We start from the raw sequence: 5,892 nt of genomic DNA on the forward strand, positions 1-5,892 counted from the left end.
TCTCCTTTCCCAGATGTTTAGTTCATTTCATTCCGATCTCCTCTGCATTATTGTAGCCATCTGCTGCAGCCTGTCAACTATGCCTCTGCCTATCCCTGTTCTCTCCTCTCCGCACAGGCTACACAAACGCCTCACACCGCGTGGCTGCTGCCTCTCTAACCTGGTGGTCCCTGCACGCACCACACACCTGGAGTTCCAGGTCTCAGGCAGCCTCTGGAACTGCCGTTCTGCCGCCAACAAGGCTGACTTCATCCCAGCCTATGCTACCCTCCAGCCCCTCGACTTCCTGGCGCTGACGGAAACATGGATTACCACTGAAAACACTGCTACTCCTACTGCTCTCTCCTCGTCTGACCATGTGTTCTCGCATACCCAGAGAGCATCTGGTCAGAGGGGTGGTGGCACAGGAATCCTCATCTCTCCCAAGTGGTCATTCTCAATTTTTCCCCTAACCCATCTGTCTATCTCCACATTTGAATTCCACGCTGTCACAGTCACTAGCCCATTTAAGCTTAATATCCTTGTCATCTATCGCCCTCCAGGTTCCCTTGGAGAGTTCATCAATGAGCTTGACGCCTTGATAAGTTCCTTTCCTGAGGATGGCTCATCCTTCACAGTTTTGGGGGATTTCAACCTCCCTACGTCTACATTTGACTCATTTCTCTCTGCCTCCTTCTTTCCACTCCTCTCCTCTTTTGACCTCACCCTCTCACCACCCCCCACTCACAAGGCAGGCAATACGCTTGACTTCATCTTTACTAGATGTTGCTCTTCTACTAATCTCACTGCAACTCCCCTCCATGTCTCCGACCACTACTTTGTATCCTTTTTCTCTCTCGCTCTCCTCCAACACTACTCACTCTGCCCCTACACAGATGGTAACGCGCCGCCGCAACCTTCGCTCTCTCTCTCCCACTACTCTCTCCTCTTCCATCCTATCATCTCTTCCCTCTGCTCAATCCTTCTCCCTCCAATCTCCTGATTCTGCCTCCTCAACCCTCCTCTCCTCCCTTTCTGCATCCTTTGACTCCCTGTGTCCCCTATCCTCCCAGCCGGCTCGGTCCTCCCCTCCAGCTCCGTGGCTTGATGACTCATTGCGAGCTCACAGAACAGAGCTCCGGGCAGCTGAGCGGAAATGGAAGAAAACTAAACTCCCTGCCGACCTGGCATCTTTTCACTCCCTCCTCTCTACATTTTCTTCATCTGTTTCTGCTGCTAAGGCCACTTTCTACCACTCTAAATTCCAAGCATCTGCCTCTAACCCTAGGAAGCTCTTTGCCACATTCTCCTCACTGCTGAATCCTCCCCCCCCTCCTCCCTCTCTGTGGATGACTTTGTCAACCACTTTGAAAAGAAGGTTGACGACATCCGATCCTCATTTGTTAAGTCTAATGACACTGCTGGTCCTGCTCACACTGCCCTACCCTATGCTTTGACTTCTTTCTCCCCTCTCTCTCCAGATAAAATCTTGCGACTAGTGACTGCAGGCCGCCCAACAACCTGCCCGCTTGACCCCATCCCCTCCTCTCTTCTCCAGACCATCTCCGGTGACCTTCTCCCCTACCTCACCTCGCTGATCAACTCATCCTTGACCGCTGGCCATGTCCCTTCCGTCTTCAAGAGAGCGAGAGTTGCACCCCTTCTCAAAAAACCAACACTCGATCCCACTGATGTCAACAACTACAGACCAGTATCCCTTCTTTCTTTTCTTTCCAAAACTATTGAGCGTGCCGTCTTTAGCCAACTCTCTTGCTATCTCTCTCAGAATGACCTTCTTGATCCAAACCAGTCAGGTTTCAGGACTGGTCATTCAACTGAGACTGCTCTTCTCTGTGTCACGGAGGCTCTCCGCACTGCTAAAGCTAACTCTCTCTCCTCTGCTCTTGTCCTTCTAGACCTGTCTGCTGCCTTTGATACAGTGAACCATCAGATCCTCCTCTCCACCCTCTCCGAGCTGGGCATCTCCGGCGCGGCTCACTCCTGGATTGCGTCCTACCTGACCGGTCGCTCCTACCAAGTGGCGTGGCGAGAAGCTGTCTCCGCATCACGTGCTCTCACCACTGGTGTCCCCCAGGGCTCAGTTCTAGGCCCTCTCCTTTTCTCCCTATACACCAAGTCACTTGGCTCTGTCATATCCTCACATGGCCTCTCCTATCATTGCTACGCTGACGATACACAACTAATCTTCTCCTTTCCCCCTTCTGATAACCAGGTGGCGAATCGCATCTCTGCATGTCTGGCCGACATATCAGTATGGATGACGGATCACCACCTCAAGCTGAACCCTGGCAAGACGGAGCTGCTCTTCCTCCCGGGGAAGGACTGCCCGTTCCATGATCTCGCCATCACGGTTGACAACTCCGTTGTGTCCTCCTTCCAGAGTGCGAAGAGCCTTGGCGTGACCCTGGACAACACCCTGTCGTTCTCCGCTAACATCAAGGCGGTGACCCGATCCTGCAGGTTCATGCTCTACAACATTCGGAGAGTACGACCCTGCCTTACACAGGAAGCGGCACAGGTCCTAATCCAGGCACTTGTCATCTCCCGTCTGGATTACTGCAACTCGCTGTTGGCTGGGCTCCCTGCCTGTGCCATTAAACCCCTACAACTCATCCAGAATGCCGCAGCCCGTCTGGTGTTCAACCTTCCCAAGTTCTCTCACGTCACCCCCCTCCTCCGCACACTCCACTGGCTTCCAGTTGAAGCTCGCATCCGTTACAAGACCATGGTGCTTGCCTATGGAGCAGTGAGGGGAACGGCACCTCCGTACCTTCAGGCTCTGATCAGTCCCTACACCCAAACGAGGGCATTGCGTTCATCCACCTCTGGCCTGCTGGCTCCCTTCCTCTGCGGAAGCATAGTTCCCGCTCAGCCCAGTCAAAACTGTTCGCTGCTCTGGCACCCCAATGGTGGAACAAGCTCCCTCACGACGCCAGGACAGCGGAGTCACTCACCACCTTCCGGAGACATTTGAAACCTCACCTCTTTAAGGAACACCTGGGATAGGATAAAGTAATCCTTCTACCCCCAAAAAAAAAAACAAACTATAATTGTAAAGTGGTTATCCCACTGGCTATAGGGGTGAATGCACCAATTTGTAGTCGCTCTGGATAAGAGCGTCTGCTAAATGACGTAAATGTGCCCTTGAGCAAGGCACTTAACCCTAATTGCTCCTGTAAGTCGCTCTGGATAAGAGCGTCTGCTAAATGACTAAAATGTAAATGTAAATGAATCAACCATTTGCCGTTTCATATGTGAAATAGCTGTTTTCACATGTTCAGATAATAAGGAGACACAGTGGCAGAATAAATTCAACCACACCTTTGTTTTATCACAAAACCAGCTAGCAACCTCTGTCCGGTGGAGTCCACAAAGCATATTGCATGTACAGTAACAGACAGTTCTACAGCATGGTCAAGCAAGTTAATGTTTCCGACATTTTCGGACCACTAAACAACTATTGTGATTTAGAACCACAGAGAGTTACTGCAAGTCGCAAAGAAAACAGGAGCTGCCTCCACTATTCCAGCACCATTTCAACTTCAACATTTCAACATCATCAAATCACCTCTGCTTAGTCTAATACAGTGACAACTAAAAAGATACCAAAAACAATTTAGTCCAATCAACATAAGCTAAATATGATGTGGGTGTCCATGGTTCTGATTTCTGTTTGCGTGTGTGTGTGTGTGTGTTCGTGCAAGTAGAAAAACATGTTGACTCACCCTACTTGTAGAGAAACGCCAAAGCCATCCTCCTCTCTTTCATGATGACTAAACGGTGTATCACTCTGTCATATAGTACATACTTTTAGTTTTGTTGTCCTGGGCTAACTGGCTAAAATGCTTGCTTGCTAGGCTAACTTCCATTCAAGGGCAACGTTTGCTAGTTAACATTAGCCTTCTACATCTAGCTACATATTGAACTTCCATCCTCTCAGCCCAGGGGCACAATGTATGAATTAATGGTTGGATCAGAATCGCCGTTGTAATCATTGGCCAGTACGGAGAATTAAGTAAAACCACAAGTCCAAATCCCTATCTCCATCCATGGCTAATTTAGGAAAGGGACGATTTTAGCTAGCTGGCTAGCTAGCCACCGGAGGACAACAACACAACGAGATTCACAATTCAAGTTTTTCTGAACAGCGCAAATTGACTCTAATCAGAAAAGAAAGAGGAGTGGGAGGCCCCGGGGCACAACTGAGCAAGAGGACAAATACATTAGAGTGTTTAGTTTGAGAAACAGACGCCTCACAGGTCCTCAACTGGCAGCTTCATTAAATAGTACCCGCAAAACACCAGTCTCAACGTCAACGGTGAAGAGGCGACTCCGGGATGCTGACCTAGGCAGAGTTGCAAAGAAAAAGCCATATCTCAGACTGGCCAATAAAAAGAAAAGATTAAGATGGGCAAAAGAACACAGACACTGGACTTTTTCTTTTTAACTCTGCTTAGAAGGTCAGCATCCCGGAGTTGCCTCTTCACTGTTGACGTTGAGACTGGTGTTTTGCGGGACTATTTAATGAAGCTGCCAGTTGAGGACCTGTGAGGCGTCTGTTTCTCAAACTAGACACTCTAATGTATTTGTCCTCTTGCTCAGTTGTGCACCGGGGCCTCCCACTCCTCTTTCTATTCTGGTTAGAGCCAGTTTGGGCTGTTCTGTGAAGAGAGTAGTACACAGCGTTGTACGAGATCTTCAGTTTCTTGGCAATTTCTCGCATGGAATAGCCTTCATTTCTCAGAACAAGAATAGACTGACGAGTTTCAGAAGAAAGTTATTTGTTTCTGGCCATTTTGATCCTGTAATCGAACCCACAATTGCTGATGCTCCAGATACTCAACTAATCTCAAGAAGGCCAGTTGTATTGCTTCTTTAATCAGCCTCATCACAACAGTTTTCAGCTGTGCTAACATAATTGCAAAGGGTTTTCTAATGATCAATTAGCCTTTTAAAATGATAAACTTGGATTAGCAAACACAACGTGCCATTGGAACACAGGACTGATGGTTGCTGATAATGGGCCTCTGTACGCCTATGTAGATATTCCAATAAAAATCAGCTGTTTCCAGCTACAATAGCCATTTACAACATTAACAATGTCTACACTGTATTTCTGATTAATTAGATGTTATTTTAATGTGGCAAAAAAAAAAAAATCTTTAGAAAAAAAGGACATATCTACGTGACCCCAAACTTTTGAACGGTAGTGTACATTTTTTTTCTTCAGATGTAATACCTTCATGTTTTTTGTTGTTGTAAGGGGTGCTCAGTGTAAAGTTTCAGTCTGGTATAACCAGGCTAACATTCAGTGTGTGTGGCAAATTGATCAGTGTTAGGCCTACTGCTGATAGGTAGCTCTCTCTGCTCTCTCCCTCCCCTCTGTCTGTCCTTGATTGCAGGAGTGAAGTCTGGTGTGCGGGAGTCAGGGTTCCAGCTGCAGCTCATTCACCATATCACCTCAGCCTTTAAGACCCGGTCAAACTTACCACTCATCGTCAGATCATAGTCAAGACGACCATGTTAGTCTCGCTGCCGACTCAACCTGGTTATTTTTGCTCTTTGTGTTTTTGGTCTATTCTATTTACTTTTTCTCCTGTGCCACAGATATTTGGAACCTGACTCCTGCCTCCGCTTCACTCCTGCCACCACCACCCTGCTCTCCATTACCGGACCTCTCTTTTGGACTCACCACGGACACTAGGACATTACGGTACCACACCTGCCCTGATCTGGATCTGTTACCCTCCCTGTACCTGGACTTGCTCTTCCCATATATTTGGAAACCTGGACTTTGAACATTGTAAATAAACCTGTTAAAACTTCTCTGGCTTGGTGTACTTGTCTGCATTTGGGTTCTTATCCAGTTAAATCATAACAATCAGCTTTCAA

This window comes from Coregonus clupeaformis, chromosome 23 (genome assembly GCF_020615455.1).
Source record: "Coregonus clupeaformis isolate EN_2021a chromosome 23, ASM2061545v1, whole genome shotgun sequence".
Lineage (NCBI taxonomy): Eukaryota > Metazoa > Chordata > Actinopteri > Salmoniformes > Salmonidae > Coregonus > Coregonus clupeaformis.